Source organism: Bubalus bubalis, chromosome 8 (genome assembly GCF_019923935.1).
Source record: "Bubalus bubalis isolate 160015118507 breed Murrah chromosome 8, NDDB_SH_1, whole genome shotgun sequence".
In the NCBI taxonomy this organism is placed as follows: Eukaryota; Metazoa; Chordata; class Mammalia; order Artiodactyla; family Bovidae; genus Bubalus; species Bubalus bubalis.
Window position 1 is genome coordinate 84036420 of NC_059164.1, and position 22597 is coordinate 84059016.

The window sequence follows — 22597 nt, forward strand, 5'->3', positions numbered from 1 at the left end:
AGTACTGTCTCATACGTTTTCATTTATTGTGTTTTTTTCCTTCAGTAAATTCCTACACATACTTTGTTAGAGTTATTTTAGGTACTTAATTGCCTATTAGTACTGTAAGTGGTATGAAGTGAAGTGAAGTCACTCAGTCGTGTCTGACTCTTTGCGACCCCATGGACTGTAGCCTACCAGGCTCCTCCATCCATGGGATTCTCCAGGCAAGAATACTGGAGTGGGTTGCCATTTCCTTCTCCAGGGGATCTTCCTGATCCAGGGATCGAACCCAGGTCTCCCGTATTGCAGGCAGATGCTTTAACCTCTGAGCCACCAGTGAAGCCCCTTGTAAGTGGTATACTTCTTAAAATTTATTTAAATATCTGCTTAACTTGGAAGAATAATCAGGAAGTATCTATATTTATCCAACACCTGCCCCTTGAATAGCTCCTAAGACAGAAGCTATTGCTTTCAAGTCATTGTTCAATATTAAAATGATGGTTCCAGTAGAGTGCCATTGAAAATTTCAATCTGACTCCCAGGTCATAGATTTTTCTCTGTCCCTACCTCTGGGCTGACACATACAATGAAGCCCTGGAGAAGATTCTTTTACTCTTCCTTCCTTGTTCATTACTTTCCCAACTTCTCTGCAACTTCTGGGTTTCCCTTCCTTCTTCAAAGTAAGTTTAGTGTCAAAGCAAAGAATTTTACTGGACAAAGTTAAACAGGCAAGGACAATTTACTCAAAACTATTGTAATAGAGGTGAGAGGCCACAGCTCAGTCTCAAATGAAGTTGAGAGTTTTTAAGAACTGGAGTGGGGAAGTGTTAGGCCACCTGTTTCCTATAATTGGCTCTACCCAAGGGATAAGTAGACTTCATAAGAGAAAGCAGGTTTAAAACCTGGAGCAAGGCTCCAATTGAAGTCAGCTTCCTATCATCCCACAGAAACTAGAAGATAGATGCTCTATCCTCCTTGATGACTGCATTTTGAAGGTTGGCTCTCAGGTCCTTCAGAAAGAAATTTTAGGTAATAAAACTGGCAAGAGGCTTTTAAAAAGATTTACATGTCAATGTGGCAGAGGAAGAATTTACAAGTACACTTTTTTCCTAAAGTAAATGTTCTAAGCAAAGGGAGGTCAGAGCCTTGAGTCAGGAAGAAGCTTGTCTAAAATTTAGTCAAAATGAGTGGAAGATTAAGGCCATCTGGATTAGTCAGTGCACATTTCTTTTCCCTGTCTTGTGCCTTAGCCAAAATTTAGAGACTATAGGAAAATCCCCTTCTTTCATTTGTAACTTTTTCTAATTGTTTATGCTGGTGTTTATAAATACAACTGATCTGTGTAGATTTGTGTATCAGTCCAAAAATTATTTTTTATAAATTATCTTGCTAGCAAATTATGACAGTTTTCCTTTTTTGAGATCAATATTTTTCTTTTTTCCTTAGATGTTTTACTTCCTGTGTTTACCCGAACCTCCCTTATGATGTTCAGTATATGCAGGGATAGAAGGCATTCTTTTCTCCTGCCTGACTTTAAAGAGAGTACTACAAACATCTTTAAGAATGAAGCAACTGACAAACAACTAATCTCCAGAATATACAAGCAACTCCTACAGCTCAACTCCAGAAAAATAAATGACCCAATCAAAAAATGGGCCAAAGAACTAAATAGACATTTCTCCAAAGAAGACATACAGATGGCTAACAAACACATGAAAAGATGCTCAGCATCACTCATTATCAGAGAAATGCAAATCAAAACCACTATGAGGTACCATTTCACACCAGTCAGAATGGCTGCGATCCAAAAGTCTACAAGCAATAAATGCTGGAGAGGGTGTGGAGAAAAGGGAACCCTCTTACACTGTTGGTGGGAATGCAAACTAGTACAGCCACTATGGAGAACAGTGTGGAGATTCCTTAAAAAACTGGAAATAGACATGCCTTATGATCCAGCAATCCCACTGCTGGGCATACACACTGAGAAAACCAGAAGGGAAAGAGACACGAGTACCCCAATGTTCATCGCAGCACTGTTTATAATAGCCAGGACATGGAAGCAACCTAGATGCCCATCAGCAGATGAATGGATAAGAAAGCTGTGGTACATATACACAATGGAGTATTATTCAGCCATTAAAAAGAATACATTTGAATCAGTTCTAATGAGGTGGATGAAACTGGAGCCTATTATACAGAGTGAAGTAAGCCAGAAAGAAAAACACCAATACAGTATACTAACGCATATATATGGAATTTAGAAAGATGGTAACAATAACCCTGTGTACGAGACAGCAAAAGAGACACTGATGTATAGAACAGTCTTATGGACTCTGTGGGAGAGGGAGAGGGTGGGAAGATTTGGGAGAATGGCATTGAAACATGTAAAATATCATGTATGAAATGAGTTGCCAGTCCAGGTTCGATGCACGATACTGGATGCTTGGGGCTGGTGCACTGGGACGACCCAGAGGGATGGAATGGGGAGGGAGGAGGGAGGAGGGTTCAGGATGGGGAATACATGTAAACCTGTGGCGGATTCATTTTGATATTTGGCAAATCTAATACAGTTATGTAAAGTTTAAAAATAAAATAAAATTAAAAAAAAAAAAAAGATAAGAAATATGACTTTAAAAAAAAAAAAAAAGAATGGGTAAATTCTGTTAATTAACTATGCCTGTATTATTTCATTCACTCAAATCAACATTATAATATATGATAATATCTGGCATAATATGTACTCTCACATTATTTTTCTTTTAAAATATGTTCTTGGATGCTCTTATTTATCCTTCATCATTCTGTCAAATTTAAATCACCATTGGGATTTCATATGTATACATTTGAGTCTATCAGTACAATTTTACGGATAAAAATCATAGATTTCTAGAACCAGATTACTGTTGTTATTAAATATGTTTTGTGCTTTCTCAAGATTTACTGTTGCTGTTTCTGTCTTATATACCCATATTTATATTACCTTAAATCAACTTTCCTTTTCATTTTCAAGGATGAGTGTTATATTTTGTTTCATTTCATTCTGTTTTTCATGTTATTTATTGTCACATTAATACCCTACATTTAAATATATTAATTATATATTGAAGTGAAGTGAAGTCACTCAGTCGTGTCCGACTCTTCACGACCCCATGGACTGCAGCCTACCAGGCTCCTCCGTCCATGGGATTTTCCAGGCAAGAGTACGGGAGTGGGTTGCCATTTCCTTCTCCAGGGGATCTTCCCAACCCAGGGATCGAACCCAGGTCTCCCGCATTGTAGGCAGACTTTTTACAGTCTGAGCCACCAGGGATGCCCTTCTTAATTATATATTAATATATCTCACATTCTAATTATTTGTCCTTATTCTCTAGATTATAAGAGATAGTCCTACAGTTTTCATCTGTAGTACTGATTCTAATTTACATAGTTTTCTTTCAAAATAGACCACTTTAGAACTTTTTAGTTTTCCTTATAATATTTTCATACCCCTATGAGATTCCTTTTCTTCTCTGTTTATTTTTATCAAAAATTCTCATTATGTTATCATCTCATCTTTTATCTATTCTCTACGGTCAGCATTTTGAGTTGTGAGTACACAGTTATAGTTTTCATATTTGTCTTCATTGCTATTCACTTTTCATGTTGGCTTTTTATCAGTTTTATTACAAATTCAAGTGCTCTTTGTTTCCCAGTCTTAAATGGAGAGGGCTCCAGCTTGGCTGAGGTTTTGACATAAATAGAATGGGTAAATTATTTCTGCCCTCCTAATTCTCTGAGTCAGAAAGCAATCTGGATTGTAATATATGTGTACCCAACTGTCTGTTGTTTAAAGTTTATATCTGATATGATTCTACTGAAATTAAAGGGCTTTCATTTTTTCAATGACAAGAATTTATTAGTGGAGTATTTGAAGCAGGATGCAATTCTTTCCTTTTCAGAAACAGCACATGAGCCTCTGAAGCCCCTCACATACCAACACTCCAGCTTTTTCCATCTCTGTCTTGGCTTATGATGGACTTCACATCCTAGGGATAACAGATCACTGAATGTCTAACTCATTCCTGAGATGGAAATAAATGAGAACCAGAGCATTTAATGTAGTCATATTTGAGGGGACTAAGAACAGAATACTCCTGTAAGGTGTATTCATGTATATTTTGGGTGGATGAAGGATCAGATATTTCCCCAGTCTAGTCTGGGAAGATTCATTTTCTTTGTGATTGCATGGAAATCTACCATCATCATCTTAAAGTTTTTCATTTTTTGCTGTAGGTCTTATGATAGCTCAGTTGGTAAAGAATCCAGCTGCAATGCAGGAGACCCCGCTTCGATTTCTGGGTAGGGAAGATCCGCTGGAGAACGGATAGGCTACCCAGTCCAGTATTCTTGGGCTTCCTTTGTGGCTCAGCTGGTAAAGAATCCTCCTGCAATGAGGGAGACCTGGGTTCAATCCCTGGGTTGGGAAGATCCCCTGGAGAAGGGAAAGGCTACCCACTCCAGTATTCTGGCCTGGAGAATTCCACGGACTGTGTATAGTCCATGGGGTCGCAAAGAGTTGGACATGACTGAGTGAGTTTCACTTCCACTATCTCTGTTATGGTTCAGAACTGTTTCTTCAGGGACCTTGCAAATCCTTGTCTGGTGTTCACAGGTTTTATGTAGTATTATAACTTTGTGTCTCTTGCTGTGTTTTCATAGATATTTCAATTGGAGTTCAGTAGCCTCAGCTAGCAGGCATTATTTCAAATTGTACTCAAATTTGGCATTGTTTGTGCTATATATTTCATCAAATCAATAGGTAGCAGAACATCGTGGACGATTTTGGCAATAGATTGACTGCTGGCCTTTCCTTGTGAGGCTAAAATTTGGGTATTAGTTTGGGTATTTTAAATATTTTATGAAAAGTAGGTAATGCAGTGTCTAGTAATAGCTTAAATTCTGAATTTCACAGTTTCATTTTTCTTAATCATATTTTCATTTTTATGATCATCAAATAAGCTAACTCACCTTTCCATATATTTTCAAAGTATTTGGTCACAAAAAAAGATGTTTTTAAAATACTGCCACGTTTAGTTATACTTTTCAGGAGAGAAGTACTTTATAGTTACATGTCAGTAATAACCTGATGGGGCTTCCCAGGGGTGCTAGTGGTTAAGAACCCACCTGCCTATACAGGAGATGTAAGAGACACAGGTTCGATTCCTGGTCAGGAAGATCCCTTTGAGGAGGGCATGGCAACCTACTCCAGTATTGCCTGGAGAATCCCATGGACAGAGGAGACTGGTGGACTATAGTCCCTAGGGTCGCAAAAAAGTCAGACATGACTGAAGCGACTTAGCACACAATAACCTGATGGATAACGATATGAATGTGCACTGGCTGTCTTATTTTGGTGATGTTTTCCCAGTGCAGTGCAACCACATAATAGAATTCCATACACATGCAGGAGATTACATGTTATTAAACTCTTTTGTGAACAGTTGACATCAAGAAAGTCTCAAACTTTTCACCTGTTTTAAGTAACTCACAAAGATATTTGTCACCCAGCTTCTCGGTTGCTAGTATTGTTTTTCTGTCTTATTCTTTTGAAAATAATTGACTTTCATGGATCCTTTCATCTTTTTAAAAGCAGGAGGGGCTTTAAAAGCAGCAGACTGAGCCAAAAGAAAGACAGAATAATGCTTCAAAGGAACAGTGAAGTGCAATTTGAAACTGTGTTACAGCACTGGGAGCTGCTCAAACACAGAAAGTGTGCTCAGGCTTACGAGAGCTGCCTGCATGCACCACCACTCCTATGGAAAGTTATAAGCAGCGATGCAATCACTAAATCACAGCTTTGAACCCCAAAGAAGTGTCTCTCTTTCAGGGCAGTGCTGCTGATATTTGGCATCAACTTGGCTAGCTTTTGACCCTTTCCTCTCTGACAGACCTCTTATTTATATTATGCCCTCCTGTCTTAAGCGTGCTTCTCTCACTAAAATCACAAAGGAAGGGGAAAGAGAAATATATCAGGGGTTTTGATGCAAGAATCCATTCAGTGCTGTCTCCTCTTTCCTCAACTCAGAGCCACAGGACAGAGATATGAAATGTTATTAACCACCTAGAAAATATACAGTAGCCACATAAATAAGCAGAAGACTACATAGATTTTTTTTTTTCTCATGCCCATAGAGAAAACATCATCTCTTTGCTGATAAGCAATAGACACCTGAACACACAGGGCTTTAAATAACCACCACTTGAACATGTCTCACTGTTTTGTGAAGCATAAATATGCACACAGGGATGATTCTTCCATTTCATGCGGCATCAACTCCTTGGTAACTGTATTTTGCTGGCACCTAGACTGATTTCAATGGTCTGTGATTTTACTCATCTGTCTGGCAATCTTGGGGAGGAGGAAAAGGCTGAAAGCTGAACTCAGCTAGATCCCCCTGCAGTGTAATCTTAGGACTTCTCCAGCTCATCTCCCCAAATAGCTGGCCATCTTTCATGGTGACTCAGACTTCCAAAAGGCTAAGGGTAGCACTTGCTGCATGTTTTAGAGCTTAAGCACAGAATGTCACCAGAGCAGTCTTGAGCCAGGCCACAAGGAGAATAAGAATATATCCAACTCTCAAATGGGAGAACTAAAGAATTTGTGGCATTCTGTTATCCATTTCAGGATACCATGTATTTTTAGGGCTTAGTAATAATATATGGAATAATGAATGTCCTTCACGTTAGTTCCATGCATGCACTGAGCTCAATAGTGTTTACTAATTCAACATTGCAGGTGGCAGACAGGAATTCACATGTTAATACAGTCATTATGTATTCCCTATCTTGTGTGTGTGTGTTTGTGTATGCAAGCAAGCATGCAAGCCTCCCCTTCTCCACCACTCCCCAAATCATCTGTGTTACAGAATAAATTTTAGGCAGCTAGACTGGATTCCAAAGCATTTTAAAGTGGTCTGTGGTAAGAGTCAAAGAAGATAATTTTTCTCTAGGAAACAACATGGCATAAGCACCATACAATCAGCAGTGGGTTAACCAAGAGTTATTTTAAATTATAAGTGAAAAACAAATTGCCAGTGGTTTATGAACCGAGACATAACCTCTCTGAGCTCATCCTCTGTTTTACCCTTAGCCAAAGACATCAGAGGGAAAGACAGCAAAACAAGAGCTAGTAAAGCTGAAAGCGGCGATAAAAAGAGGAAAATAAGGTACCTGACAATGCTGCTGCTGCTAAGTCACTTCAGTCGTGTCTGACTCTGTGCGACCCCATAGACGGCAGCCCCGCCAGGCTCCCCCGTTCCTGGGATTCTCCAGGCAAGAACACTGGAGTGGGTTGCCATTTCCTTCTCCAATGCATGAAAGTGAAAAGTCAAAGTGAAGTCACCCAGTCGTGTCCGACTTTTAGCGACCCCATGGGCTGCAGCCTACCAGGCTCCTCCGTCCATGGGATTTTCCAGGCAAGAGTACTGGAGTGGGGTGCCATTGCCTTCTCTGGCCTGACAATAATAGAACAGAATTATTCACAGGAAAGGAAGTGGGAGTAAAACATGAAAGACAAAGATGAAAGCAAGGGGAGGAAAAGAAAAATATAAGGAAAATGGAAAAGAAAATGGAGAGAAAGGAAGCAATACTAGTTACTTTTTTCATCTCAGATACAGATAATTTGTATCCTACCAGGTATCCATCAACACAAAATGTGCTTTATTTCCATGATAGCTATCTTAAGGTAAATTATTAAGCAGTTATTAGCTAAATATTAAGACGGAAGAATTCTTTGTGGGTTGTTTTTTGTGTGTGTGTTTGTGGCCTTTCAGGTACTTGATATAATGCTAGAAACTATCAGTTCAGTTCAGTTGCTCAATCGTGTCCAACTTTTTGTGACCCCATGGACTGCAGCACGCCAGGCTTCCCTGTCCATCATCAACTCCCATAGCTTACTCAAACTCATATCCATTGAGTCAGCGATGCCATCCAACCATCTTATCCTCTGCTGTCCCCTTCTCCTCCACCTTCAAAATTTTCTAGCATCAGAGTCTTTTCCAATGAGTCAGTTCTTCGCATCAGGTGGCCCAAAGTACTGGAGTTTCAGCTTCAGCATCAGTCCTTCCAATGAATATTCAGGACTGATTTCCTTTAGATAGGACTGGTTGGATCTCCTTGAAGTCCAAGGGACTCTCAAGAGTCTTTTCCAACACTGCAGTTCAAAAGCATCAATTCTTCAGCACTCAGCTTTCTTTATAGTCCAACTCTCACGTCCATACATGACTACCGGAAAAACCAAAGCTTCAACTAGAGGGACCTTTATTGGCAAAGTAACATCTCTGCTTTTTAATATGCTGTCTAGGTTGGTCATAATTTTCCTTCCAAGGAGTAAACGTCTTTTAATTTCAAGGCTTCAGTCGCCATCTACAGTGATTTTGGAGCCCCCAAAATAAAGTCTGTCACTGTTTCCACTGTTTCCCCATCTATTTGCCATGAAGTGATGGGACCAGATGCCATGATGTTAGTTTTCTGAATGTTGAGTTTTAAGCCAACTTTTTCACTCTCCTCTTTCATTGTCATCAAGAGGCTCTTTAGTTCCTCTTCACTTTCTGCCATAAGGATGGTGTCATCTGCATATCTGAGGTTTTGGATATTTCTCCCAGCAATCTTGAGTCCAGATTTTGCTTCATCCAGCCCAGCATTTCTCATGATGTACTCTTCATATAAGTTAAATAAGCAGGGTAATAATATACAGCCTTGAGATACTCTTTCCCTGCTTTGGAACCAGTCTTCCATGTCCAGTTCTAACTGTTGCTTCTTGACCTGCATACAGATTTCTCAGGCAGGTCAGGTGGTCTGGTATTCCCATCTCTTTCAAAATTTTCTACAGTTTGTTGTGATCCACACAGTCATACTGTATGCTTAATATTAAATCCAGGTTACATGAAAGGAAGATAATTCAATCTAAATATTTGTCCAGCTTAGAATATAATGAATGGATCATAGGTATTGGCTTTTTATATCACCTTTGTAGATATCGTCTAAGTAAAGAAATGAAAAAATTAAGATAAGTAGATATTAGTCCTAATTATTAGATAAAAGCCCATAAGGTCATTTTCACTTCCTTGATAAAAACTTGCAAACTTGGTTCAGGATATGTCTACAATGAAAAGGTAAGTATTAGTATTAACATATATCTAATGAACATCATCCAAAACAAAACAAAAAATGTCTTTTTTTTTCATAATGCACATTTACCATGTTCGTCATAATGCTTATGACACACACAAAGCCATTATTGCCCTGTGGCGTAACACTGCCCATTACTACAGTAACACTAACTTGTTTCCAGTCCTCTCTTTTAGGAATCTAAAGTGAGGTTGCCATCTTAAGAAAGGCTTTACTTAGAACCTCAGCTCATTTAAAAAAAAAAAAAATCTACACAAATTTATTCTGGGATTCTAAGGGCACCTTCAGTTGAACATAAAGAACCTCTTATGAGTCTAGCTTAAGAAATACACCACCTCTAATTATACACTATTTCTCTTTTATAATGTAGTATATAAAGTTTAGGAACATATACATCCAAATTGTATGCAAATCCAAAAATGTAGCTTGACAGGTGTTATGTATTTGTATGTCTAGTAGAAATGATTCCTGGAATGTAGTTATCTTGTTTATATGACCATGATTTTGTATTTGTTTTGTCAGTTTCTGGAATCAATTATAATATGTATATAAATATTATAAATACTTCTCATTTGAAACTATCAAATTATAATGGCTGTGTGTGCATGCTACGTCGCTTCAGTCATATCCAACTATTTGAGACCCCATGGACTGAAGCCCTCCCGGCTCCTCTATCCATGGGATTCTCCAGGCAAGAATACTGGAGTGGGTTGCCTTGCCCTCCTCCAGGGATAATGGCTGCATATAAACATTATTAACTACTAGAGAATTGAACTAGAGCCTCTACTTCAAGTGTTTGAGTGTGTGTATACATGTATATGTAGTATATGTAGTAATTTTCTAGGAATGTTTGAAGGTTTATTAGTGCTATAATATTATGTACCTTAGTAGTAGTTTAAAAGTTTATCTAGAGCAATCTACATCAGATATTTCAGAGAAGAAGCAAGACTATAAGAAATACTATATTTATATAGAACAACAACTATATTGTTCTATTAAAGCTCTTCCAGGAAGGAAGGGTCTCCACTATGTATTTAGACATTTCTGATTTTTCATTGTTTCTGGTTCGAATAAAAACAATCAGAAGAAGACAGATACTTCTTTAACTTATTATATATATATGTCTCACAAATTTATCTTCTCCAAAATTCCCTGGTATTTGTATACAATATATTTCATATAGGACATTTCAGAAATTGTGTTTTGGGCATACCTGCCCCCTACCAACCATCGACTTCAGAAGAAATATCATTGTATTTAAATCTTTATTACGCAATGACTTTCAATTGCAAAATATTCTCAATTAAATTTTAGAATCAAAATTCCTTTTTCTCCTCTTTAAACTCTGAACTTAATTTCAAAAATTAAATATATGTGGGAGAAAAAATGCATGCATAAATGGCTTGTTGACAAATATTTAAATTTTCATATTAATCTAATACTTTCAAGATATTTAAATTAATGCTTAAGTTCATACATATGTATTTTGGACAGATATTGTAGTGTGTATTGTATATCTGGTGTTATGATAGGGGCTAGAAATGTAATAAATATATGCTGTTTACATAGTTTTAAGATATGTCCACCTTGAATCAGAGTATGTTCTTTGATGAGATGAAATATTTCAAATATTATTCTTTAATTCCAAAAGAGGCTAACAATTTTTGCAGGTTAAAGAACCAAAACAAATATTAAAGTTAAATCAGTACTCCTCTTAAAGTCAGAAAAGATTTGAATTCTCATTTAATCTAACATCTCATTTAATCTACTAACCATTCTACGTTATCCTTGATATATAAAAATTCAACTATTTAAGAGCAATCTGTTTCATAGGTTTCAGGTACCTGTAGGGCAAAACTCTTATTTAAAATGAATAAAAACCTGCTGTTTGTCATTCCCAGATACGTGGAGGTGGGGAAGGGGGATGTAGACAACTTATCTAAATTCTAAATATTTAATTATGTATATCTCTTAAGTATATAATCATTTACTTTTTATTTTAACATCTTTATTTTCCACTGGAATAGAATTTCCACAAGGATAAGGATTTTATTTTGTTGACTGCTGTCCGTCAAACATTTAGAACAGACCTTGCTCACTAAAAAGAAAAGAAAAAAAAAGAAAGAGAAGTCGCTCAGTCGTGTCTGACTCTTTGCGACCCTATGGACTGTAGCCTACTAGGCTCCTACATCCATGGAATTTTCCAGGCAAGAGTACTGGAGTGAGTTGCCCTTTCCTTCTCCAGCCCACTAAAAGGTGTTCCATAAATAACAGATGAACAGATACAGTGTAATAAGTATAAAGGAGAGTGTGGCAGATGCTGTTGAGGAAGCAGAACACCGCCCTGGGCCATGTGACCCCACCTGTAGCTACAGTCTTTTTCCAACAAACTGACTGCATCTGTATCCCTTCTCTGCCTGAGGGCTTTCTCCAGCACCAAGGACACTTACTCTCCATGTCAAATGCAGTTCTATAATTACGGGATTCATCACTCTAAGAGCTGTGCTCCACCAGTGCAGGACGAGTGTATGTTAGTAGGTAAATGCTGGAGTCTGTTTTCCTCTGGCAAAACAGTCCTGGGGGTTTTGTTCCACTGTATTTTTCAGACCTTCCCCACACCCAGAGAGGATTGAGCCTTAGTTGTCCTTATGAGCGACTCCCTTATTAATATAATTTTTATTACATTTTCTCTGTCCTATTTCCCCCAGATGTTCACCTGTGGCTGTCAGGACTACACTTGGGAGAACCCAAACTGTGGACACTTAAGTCATCAATGATATTTCCTCTTGGCGGTAGTTAGTAGTACATCAAGTTGAGTTAATGAGCAAGCGCATAGGAATAAATGACTTGTTTGTCTGAATTAGGGAAAGAGCAAATTAGAGAGTCATCAAAATTATGCATTAAAATAACTTAGTCAATACTTAAAGTACAAATAGATTTCAAATATGTTTTGTACAGCAGTGTGCATTTATATTTAGTCTTTATGTCAGCGCCTGTCACCCTGCTACTTCTAAGTGCCCTTCTAAGTTTAAATTGTAGAGAATTCATCTTATAAAAAACAAATAGTTTATCATTTCATATTTAATAATTATCTTTCTTGAAGCTTAAATAATTACATTTCAACACAGTTAAAAACAACAGAATATTTAATCTCCCATAGTTCTTGTCAACAGGGTTTTCAGACTTTGTATATAAACATTCCAAATATCATTCTGAATATTATTTGTTTCCAGTAAGTTTTCAAATATGTTTGATTTTTGAAATACCTCTTTTTGAAAACATGAACTTTAAAAAAGTAATATGGAATAATTTATTTTAACCCTAAATGAGGAACAGCAAAACTGACATATGTTTTTGAATATATATAACTTAGCAGTGGTACTTTTTGATATTTGGTATGTTTATTTTGCATGATTATGTAAAGTAATGTAAAAGGAGATGTCTTCTCTGTTACCCAAGACATTACCTAATTTATCTGATGAAAAGTGAAATAAAGAGGATTTTACATTTAGTGAGAGATTCTATATTAACATCTCTCTGTGTATATGCTATTAATATATAAGAAGGTATTATTACAATGACTATGCCTTATTGCTAAGTCAAATGACTATAATGGGTTTGTTGGTGTTAATGTAAAGCACAATAATACAGTGTTTGAAAAAGACAGGCAAATTTATTTCACTTTTCTGTGCTAGTTCTAAATTAATAGTCAGTGTTTACAAGACAATTCTTACAATTCTCTGCTTACATTCCACTGACAATCACTTGTGCATTTCACTGCAATGGAAGTGAGACATAGAATCTAATCATGTTACCAGAAAGGAAGACACATTTTGAAGTACCATTCACTATTCCCTAAGGAAATGGTTAGGGCTTAGTCACTTACAGGTATAAAATCATTTCATATAAATTTAGAATTCTTGAGATTGGTATAAGTTTAAAAGACAGTATATATTGTATTCATCCCCACTGAGTTTGCTTAGTAAGTTATGCTTGACAAGCTCTTATGAACAAAAATAATTAGTAACAGGTTACTAATTAATTACTAATTAATTCTTCTAAAATTCAAAGAAGTTTAGAAGTAGAATGTCTCATGTAGGCATGTATAACTGCTTGAACATATATTTATTTCAGAATTATTACAGAATCACTCTCATTCATAACATTGTTAAATTTTTTTGCAAAAGCTAAAATATAGAAATTGTGATTATTGCACATATTCCTCCCTGGTGATAAAATTAGTGGCATTGAGCCCATGCCCAGCAAAGACAGCTTCATTTTTCAGTGAGCTTATGTGTACATTAACAACATAACAAATAAATAAAAATCCCAAACCCTTGCCTACTGCTACTCCTTAGAGAGCTGAAAATATCTAGTAATTTCATCTTTCAACATAACATAATATGTTGAAGAGATTGTTTAGCCAAAACAAGCATTATTGTTAGAAACATTTACCTGATCTTCATATTGTCATAAACTTTAAATATTCATCACTATGATTATTATTTAATAATAATTGTCTCAGCCTTTAGTTTCAGAAACATCAAGCTTCTTTGCATTGTTCTAATATGTGGATATTGAAGACTATATAAAATTGATGATTTGCATACAAAACCATAGCATTAATTTTACAAAAGAGAAAGCCAAAATGAGTCAACTTGATAATAGTTTCATCTAGCTTAGTGAAATATTTTTGAATAGTGCTTATTTTTGAAAGAAAGTAGGTTAGGCAAGGACATAAAAATGCAAGGGTATTTATCTAGTTTACTAGGTTTATAGATTGTATTGTTTAACCATGGTTCTTCTTCCTCACTCTTGCAAAGGTTTCATATGGAAAAAAAAAATCATTTCCCGCAGACTTTTTCCTTGGCCAGGTAATTTTTTTGACCAATAGAAGGTGGACAGAACAGAGTTTGCCACTGTTTCCTTTCACCACCCCAGTTTTTCCATCTTCTACTTTGAGGGCACATCATATGTAAGATACACTCCTTCATACTGGTTCCCAAAGCAAGGAGACACGTGAAGCAATATTGCATCCTGCATCAAAACCTAGCAAAGATAAGCCCAGTAGAGCTCTGAAGAGTCACAACACATTGTTAAACATGAAAGCAAGATAGAAATGCAAGGCATTGTAAATGGCAGTGTTGTTGATTGAATGTTATGCATGAGTATAATAAAACTTGCCAATACAGACATTGATATCAGATGTAAAATGCTGCCATAACAAAACATAAATTATGTGGCATTGACATTAGAGATAAATGGTAGTTAGCCATTAGGCTGCTATTATAGACAGAAAAATTCAACCTGTGTATAACAGTGGAACTAAATTTGATAAAATTCTATCCTGGAATAACTTGGGGTAGAAATGTTCTTAATGGATTTCTGAATGAGGGCACAGAAGTCCCTTGAGCTAAAGTGATGTGTGCTAGTTCTGAGCAGAAACCTTAAGATGCATGGCATGTTTCTATTTACCCTTCTTGCACTCTTCCTTCCTTAATGAAAACCCCAAGTCCCAGATGAGAGGTGTGTTTTCCTTCCCACAGGGAGGAGGCATGTGGAACTGACTTATTCCTAATACTTACCCTGTAGCCAATCTCAGCAGAATCTAGCAGAGATAATCTCAAATCCCAGCGCACATATTTACATACTAACATGCCATCCCTGGTTTACTTGTCATTATTAGCTTTGTGAACTTAAAGAAAAATGAACAATGTAAGAATTCAATTTTATTCAGGGTCATGATAATAGCCAAGGAGATAGTCTCTCACTAACTCTGAGAGAACTGCTCTGAAAAGGCAGGGAGAGGACCATTTATGTACGGTTTTTGGCTGAGGAAGACACGCATCCAAGCATATATTCCTAGTAAAAGATTACTGCTAATCTCAAGTTAATGATTTTTAGTGATATTCTGTGTATAGGAAGATGTAGTTATCTGGGTTCATTAAAATTCCTCCTCAAATCCGTATCAATCTATCTGTGGAACCTGTTTTTCCAAACTACAGAATGCCTTGTCCTGTTTTTCATCCTGAATTCCTTTGAGGGTGTTCTGCTGATTAGCAACCGCACAGGTTACAACTCAATCTTTGTTGAACTAGGAAGTAAAGTAACGCTCCTTGGTCTTTGCTTATCCCTTAGTCATCACTTTTACTTTATTTTGACCATTTTCTCTTAGAAAGTACCTTATTTCCTAACAGTATTTACTCTTACACAAAAATAATTGCACATACCTTTTATGGACAGTACCTTTCAACATAAGTTAGAAGTATTTGCAAACAGGATAGATTCTGCTTCATATGCGTCCATTAAAATTCTTGTTTCTTGGTTTGATCTAAAATGTTAAAGTATAATCTTAAGTAATCTTCAGTGTGCATTAGGTATCCTCAGGCGTTCTAACTGTATATTTAAATTTTTAAGTGATTTAATGGATAAATTTAAATACTCAGTCTTTCCAGTTACCTTCTCAAAAAAAAATCAGAAACTTGGTTTAAAAAGTCATCAAAATATAAAATAATAAGAAAAAGAAACATAGTGTAGAGGTTTTTTTTTTCCTAAACTTAATTAGATATCCTAGAACATTAGATAACTTTAGTAAAATCCATGCAATTAGTAATTAACTTGAAATAATCTAAACGTAACCTAAATATAAAGGCTTCCCAGGTGGCACAGTGGTAAAGAACCCACCTACCAATGAAGGAGAGGTAAAAGGCACAGGTTTGATCCCTAGGTCGAAAAGATCCCCTGGAATAGGAAATGGCAACCCACTCCAGTATTCATGCCTGGGAAAATTTCATGGACAGAGGAACCTGGTGGGCTACAAGTCCATGGGGTCACAAAGAGTCAAACACAACTGAGGACACACTCACAACCTATACATTAGAAAATAGCTTGGCACTTTGTCTCTTTGGAAAGCAATTTAACCTTTATCATTCTTGGTTAAACCGGAAATCTTTGAATGATCTCACGATCACTTTTGGCTACAAGGAATACAGTGAATTAGACACTGTACAAGAGAAGAGATCTACTATACAACTTTGTAAAGAATCAGAGCACTGTTTCACATACTATTGGGCCATAGCAGTACACACAAATTTAGGGGGGGGAAAACTGAGGTTTATCATCATCTGAAAACTTACCACCATGATAGAAATTTTATTACACAGTTATGGCATGACCAATGTAATCAAATAATTAAAATTCATTTTCACTGCCAAATATGTATTAATTTTGTTATTAAAATATTTTGAAAACAAAGTTTTTTCCTTTTCTACAGTAATATTTTTAAATTTATGAAATGATTACACTTGTAATCCATTTAAACATTCATCCTATTATAATTTTGTCTTTATATTGCATGCGTGCTGAATCATGTCCAACTCTTTGCAACCCTATGGACTGTATGTAACCTGGCAGACTCCTCTGTCCATGGGATTTTCCAGGCAAGAATACTCAAGTGGATTGCCATATCCTCCTCCAAGGGATCTTCCAGACCCAGGAATCAAACCCACATCTTCTGTACTAGCAGGCAGCTTCTTTACCTTGGAGCCACCTGGGAAGCCCCAGGTTGTCCTGATATTACTGCCCTGAAAAACCTCTGTATTTTAGAGAGCTTTGATATATAAATATTTTTAAGTACTGTTTCACCTAATAGATATATGTCTCTGGGAAATCACTTAAGATTCTTGTAAGAAAGAAATTAGTTATTGGTTTCAGTTAGCACTTTCTGCTAAGTTAGCTGGTATTTGAATTGCATATAATATTCTCATTAAAAGCACACATTAATAATTTATCTAGAGATAATATTTTAGCAGGCAGTGTTTAAAAGAGTTTAATGAACTACAAAATGTTTCACAAATCAGTCATCTATAAACGACTCCTTGAATATTTTTCCTGATTTCAGATTTTAGATTAGTATAATAGTTACGAGGTTTTAAAATCTCTACAATCAGCCATATGCCTCAGAATCTTTCCAAAGTACTGTATACTAAATCACACTTTTCATGATGCTTAAAAAGGTAAATGTTTTTAAAATGCATGTTATAAGTAGCTATTATGCAGTATTTTAATCTAAATTTCAGGCTACAGAAATACTGGTAATAAGGAGATAAAAATATATAGTTGAAATAATAGTTTCAACTCTTTCTTATAAAATGATTCTTAAATAATTTCTGTATCCATTTTGAGTAACCTGATTTTTCTGAAGGTGGTTTTGTTCCTATATCATCTTTATATTGGATCGAATCAGTAACTCTTCCACACAGAATATTTTAAATCTATTAAAAATAGATAAATCTCAACCTATTATTAGAGTGAAAAGTGAAAGGAATTCATTTTTGTTTCTATTGCCTTAAATGTTGGCAGTATTGTCACTCATTTAGTTATTATGAATAAAATTAACACACAGCAGAGTATGTAATATAAGTATTATGTGAATATTTGTGCATTTCCATTTCACTGGGAAATCCTCATTTCATCCCCATTTGATCACTGGCATTGTTTCCAAAAGTCCTATTTATTAGTAAAAATAATTCTTAGCAGTGCCTATGAAGAGTAGAAGCTCAGCTGGTAAAGAATCTGCCTGCAATGTAAGAGACCCCAGTTCAATTCCTGGGTTGGGAAGTTCCCCTGGAGAAGGAATCGGTTACCCATTCCAGTATTCTTGCACTTGGTGGCTCAGACAGTAAAGAATCCACCTGCAATGTGGGAGACTTGAGTCCGATCCCTGAGTTGGGAAGATCCGCTAGAGGAGGGCATGACAACCCACTCCAATATCCTTGCCTGAAGAATCCCCATGGAGAGTGGAGCCTGGTGGGCTACAGTCCATGGGGTCACAAAGTGTCAGACATGACTGATGACACACACACACATGAAAAGTAGGCAAAATATTCTGATGCTATGTTGTATAAAGGAGACCAACATATATATATATATATATATATACATACACATATAGGTTACAATTCTCAACATGTGTGTGCAGCTGTATTCTTAGAGAAATGTACATGGATGTATGTTTATGTATCAGCATATTATGAAAAAGGGAAAGGACATGCATTTTATTTTTAAATATTAATTGGCTATCCTGGGTCTTAGTTGTAGCACATGGCATTTTTGATCTTCGGCTGTGGCATACGAACTTTTAATTGTGGCATGCGCGACCTAGTTCCCTGACTAAGGTAGTCCAGTGTATATGCTTTTTAATAAATAAGGCAGGGTCTATTAGAGTACAAATGATAAAGAAACAGCAATAATGTGTAGTTTTGATGTGTGTGTATATGTGTATGTTAATCACTCAGTCCTTTCCAACTCTATGACCCTATTCTCCAGGCAAGAAAACTGTAGTGGGATGCCATTTCCTTCTTCAGGGAATCTTTCCAATCCAGGGATCAAACCCAGGTCTCCCACAGATTCTGCAGGCAGATTCTTCACCATCTGAGCCACCAGGGAAGCCCTTGGCCATACCTCAAATGAATATTTCAAAGCATGCCATCTTCAGAATTGTACCACCTTTAAAACGTACTGCTCATGTAAGACTCAGAGTCTAAATGATTCCAAAAGTCAAAAGTGTTTTTAGTTTAGCCTTATAATTTCTTTACTAATAGGAGTCCTTTACACAATTACTGGGCTTCCCTTGTTGTTCAGCTTTTAAAGAATCCACCTGCAATGCAGGAGACCTGGGTTTGATCGCTGGGTTGGGAAGATCCCCTGGAGAAGGGAAAGGCTACCCACTCCAGTATTCTGGCCTGGAGAATTCCATGGACCGTATAGATCATGGGGTTGCAAAAAGTCAGACACGAATGAGCGATTTCGACTTTCACACATTTACTCGGCATTGCATTCACCACTAAGCACACCCAAAGTTCTTTCTTAATCATAGATCTCAAATCTGCATTATTTTTCTATCACTTTTCTCCCATGTGTCCCACTTGAGCTCAGTCCTCAGAGTGGTCTCTGCTTCTCCCTCCCTCCACCCCCTTTCTTTATCACTTTTTTTACTTGAGATATTTTATCAAAATGTTGGTTCCTATGTCCCATTGTTTGGAGTTAGAACCAGTGGCTTTTCAACCCTGAAGAACTTCTTACCCTTCATCTCTGGTTGTAAACTGGCCCGTTTCTTCATGTGTTCACTTATCCCACTTATCCCTTACAATGTGTTTTAAAATCTATCTCATAGAAGCCAGCACACCCTAACAAGTTATGTTCTAAGTCCTGCCTTCGAGACGCTTCTCCTCAAGTGGCTGACCCAGCAAATACATGTTTATTTCCTTATTATTTCAGGTGATGATTTATTAACTCTTGTAGCTTAAAACATGGATTGCCATTTTTTAAATCCCCAATATTAATCCCCCACGTGGCTAAGTCAATGCCACATTTTTGGTTTTTGCCAAGGCAAAACCCTGCTTCAGAAAGTTACTTTCTGTATCCGTTCTGTGTGTACACACTCAGTCACGTCTGACTTTGCAGCCCCAAAGACTGTAGCCCACCAGGCTCCTCTGTCCATGGAATTTTCCTGGCAAGAATACTGGAGCTGGTTGCCATTTCCTACTCCAGGGGATCTTCCCAATCCATGGATTGAACCCATGTCTCTTACCCATTCTTCATTGGCAGGCAGACACCACCTGGGAAACCCCTCTATGTTAGTTAGGCACTGTATTTAATAATGGGAAAGAAAAACTATTCATCAAATAGCCTTTTTCCTGGTATTTCAATGACATTAAAAAGAATGTTCAAGAACCAGTTATTTTAGGTAAACATGTAGAAAAAGAAAAATATGAAAGGCTGCTTGAGAAGTAATAAGAATGAAATACAATGAAGGTGACATCCCCACCCCCCAAAAAATACAAGATAAATCATCTCTGTAAAATACTTCCATTGCATTTTTTATAATTGCGAATTAGGGGTTATGTTTCCCTAACTAAATCTTCCTCCAGATATCAAAGAAAGATGAAAAAAGATGAAAAAGGAAAGCCCTCAAATAGAACAAAGAAATTGTTTCTTTACTTCTGAGCCAACATCTTCACACAATCCTGACTTTTTAGATGAATAATGAATCACAAAGAAGTTTACAAATGAATGATGCCTTTCCCTCTGAATCAAATAAAAATAAAAAACAACTGTAGAATAGAGTTTTATAAATAACAAGGGGTTAATTAAAAACTAAAGACACCCACAGCATTTTATTCAAGGGTGGAGACAGTGGCAAGTTTGAGAAAGGATTTCCTAAATGTAAACAGAGGCGGGAAAGGAAACTATTTTGTTGAAATGAGCTTCAAGAAATTGATTTTTACTAATGATAATAAATAGAAATGTTCTCAAGGAAGCAAGTTCAAAAGGTAAATGAGTCCAGGAAATCACAGCCTCATTCAGAAATTATTCCAGCTGTTATTTTCTCCATGTATATAAAGAATAGAAAAAAGAACAATAAACCATCTAAACTCGGATCTACATCATAATGTGAAATTTAAATTCACTGACATGGAAATAGGAGAACAACAATCAGGATAAAGGTAGTTCAAAGATATACTTCTAGAATACAAAATAGAGTAACATCCTTTAAAATATACTTTGCATTTATGACCAACTAAAGCATCAACATTTTATTTGGCAGTAAATGAAACAGATTAGCAGTTAACATGTACAATTATTTTTAATGTTTTATTTACACATTTATTTTTCCATTGGTAATAGTAATACAATACGTGCAATACAGAAAAACAAACCTGTATGTTACCCCTGCCCTGGGTTCTAATTATCTTTCCAGGGGCCACCACCGTTGTCAGTCCTTGTTCATGCTTTCAAAGATGGTCTCAAAGATATTTCAGGTATGTATAAGCATATATGCATATACAGTTATCCACATATGCGTGTTTAGATGGGCAAAATGTAGCCCACTGTGCACAGCATTCTGCATATTTATATATATTTAATTTGCAATATATCTTGAAATTTTTACATATGTAAATATGCAGCTTCTGTATTCTCTTTAATAGCTACATATGTAAGCATATATATGTATACCTGTGTATGACTGTGCTATAGTTATTGTCAGCCTTATAATAATACAGATCAGATAATACAACTGCCATGTCAGCCGACATGGGATATCTTGATTTCAATAAATATTTCTAACTGCTAAAACATAAAAGGACAACAGTGCCTATTGCCTCACTCTGTCAGAATATATTATCAAAATGTGATTGTGCCTAATGAAACTGTGAAAAATGGCATCTCCTGATTTTAGGGTCTTTTTTTTTTATGAATGAGATCAAATACTCCTATGTTTGAAAGCTATTTATATTGACTTTTAGTTGAATTAACTGTCCATGTTCTTTGTGTTTTCATTACATTAATGGATATATCATGTTGACGTTTTGAGTATATTTAAAAATTGGAGAATTTAACCCTTTTTATGTGATATAAGTTGCAAATATATTCTCATTTTTCAACTTGTCATTTTTATGTATTTCTTCTTCATGCAGATATTTTACATGTATTTGAAATGATCAGTTTTCTTTTATGATACCTAGATATTGTATCAATTTGTTCACTCTAATATTATTATAAAATTATCTGGTTTTTGAAAGTTAAGATTTAATTTCTCATGTTTAAGTTTCAGATTTATGTAGAAATATGAAATGTGTAAGGTAGTAGAAAAGAATAAAACTTTGCTTTATTTTTTTAACTATAGTTGCTATACATTATTGTATATGTATATATTATTTTAATGTATATACATTAATGTATGTATTGTATGTATGTATGTAATGTATATACATTATTATCGTAATGTGTATATATACATTATTGTATTACTATATGTTTCTGCTGTACAGCAAAGTAAATCAACTATGCCTATACATATATCCTCTCTTTTTAGATAATTCCCTTCCATTTAGGTTACCACAGAGCACCTAGTAGAGTTCCCTATGCCATACATGAAACTTCACTTTTTTAAAAAAATGTTTTGTTTTGTACTGGGGTATATAACCAGTTCACAAAGTTGTGACAGCTTCAGGTGAACAGGAAAGGGACTCAGTCATACATATACATGTATCTATTCTCCTCCCATCCAGGTTGCCGCAATGAGTTGGGAACTTGGCTTTTTTATGACGACAATCTGTTGTCCCAGTTGTCTCTCTGGTGGCTCAGATGGTAAAGAATCTGCCTGAAATGTGGAAGACCCGCCTCCAATCCCTGGGTCAGGAAGACTCCCTGGAGAAAGGGAATGGCTACTCACGCCAGTATTCTTCCCTGGAGAATTCCAGGGACAGAGGAGTCTGGCAGGCTACAGTCCATGGCATCACAAAACGTTGGACATGACTGAGTGACTAACACTCAACATATATTGAATAATTTTTACCTACTGATACAGTACATTAAACTCAAATATGTTTTTCTATATTTTCTATTCAGCAGTGTAACACTTAAACATAGTGTACTTTCAGTA

General features: G+C 36.2%; 1 long non-coding RNA gene across 3 annotated transcripts in view; it reads right to left on the reverse strand.

Annotated features, from left to right (window-relative positions):
* LOC123334783 overlaps positions 1 to 22597 on the reverse strand; it is a 145564-nt gene that overhangs the window by 11838 nt on the left and 111129 nt on the right. For all 3 annotated transcript variants that reach the window (XR_006552908.2, XR_006552907.2, XR_006552909.2), the window contains exon 3: positions 15381 to 15481. This is a non-coding gene — a long non-coding RNA (uncharacterized LOC123334783). The remainder of the gene's footprint in view (positions 1 to 15380; positions 15482 to 22597) is intronic.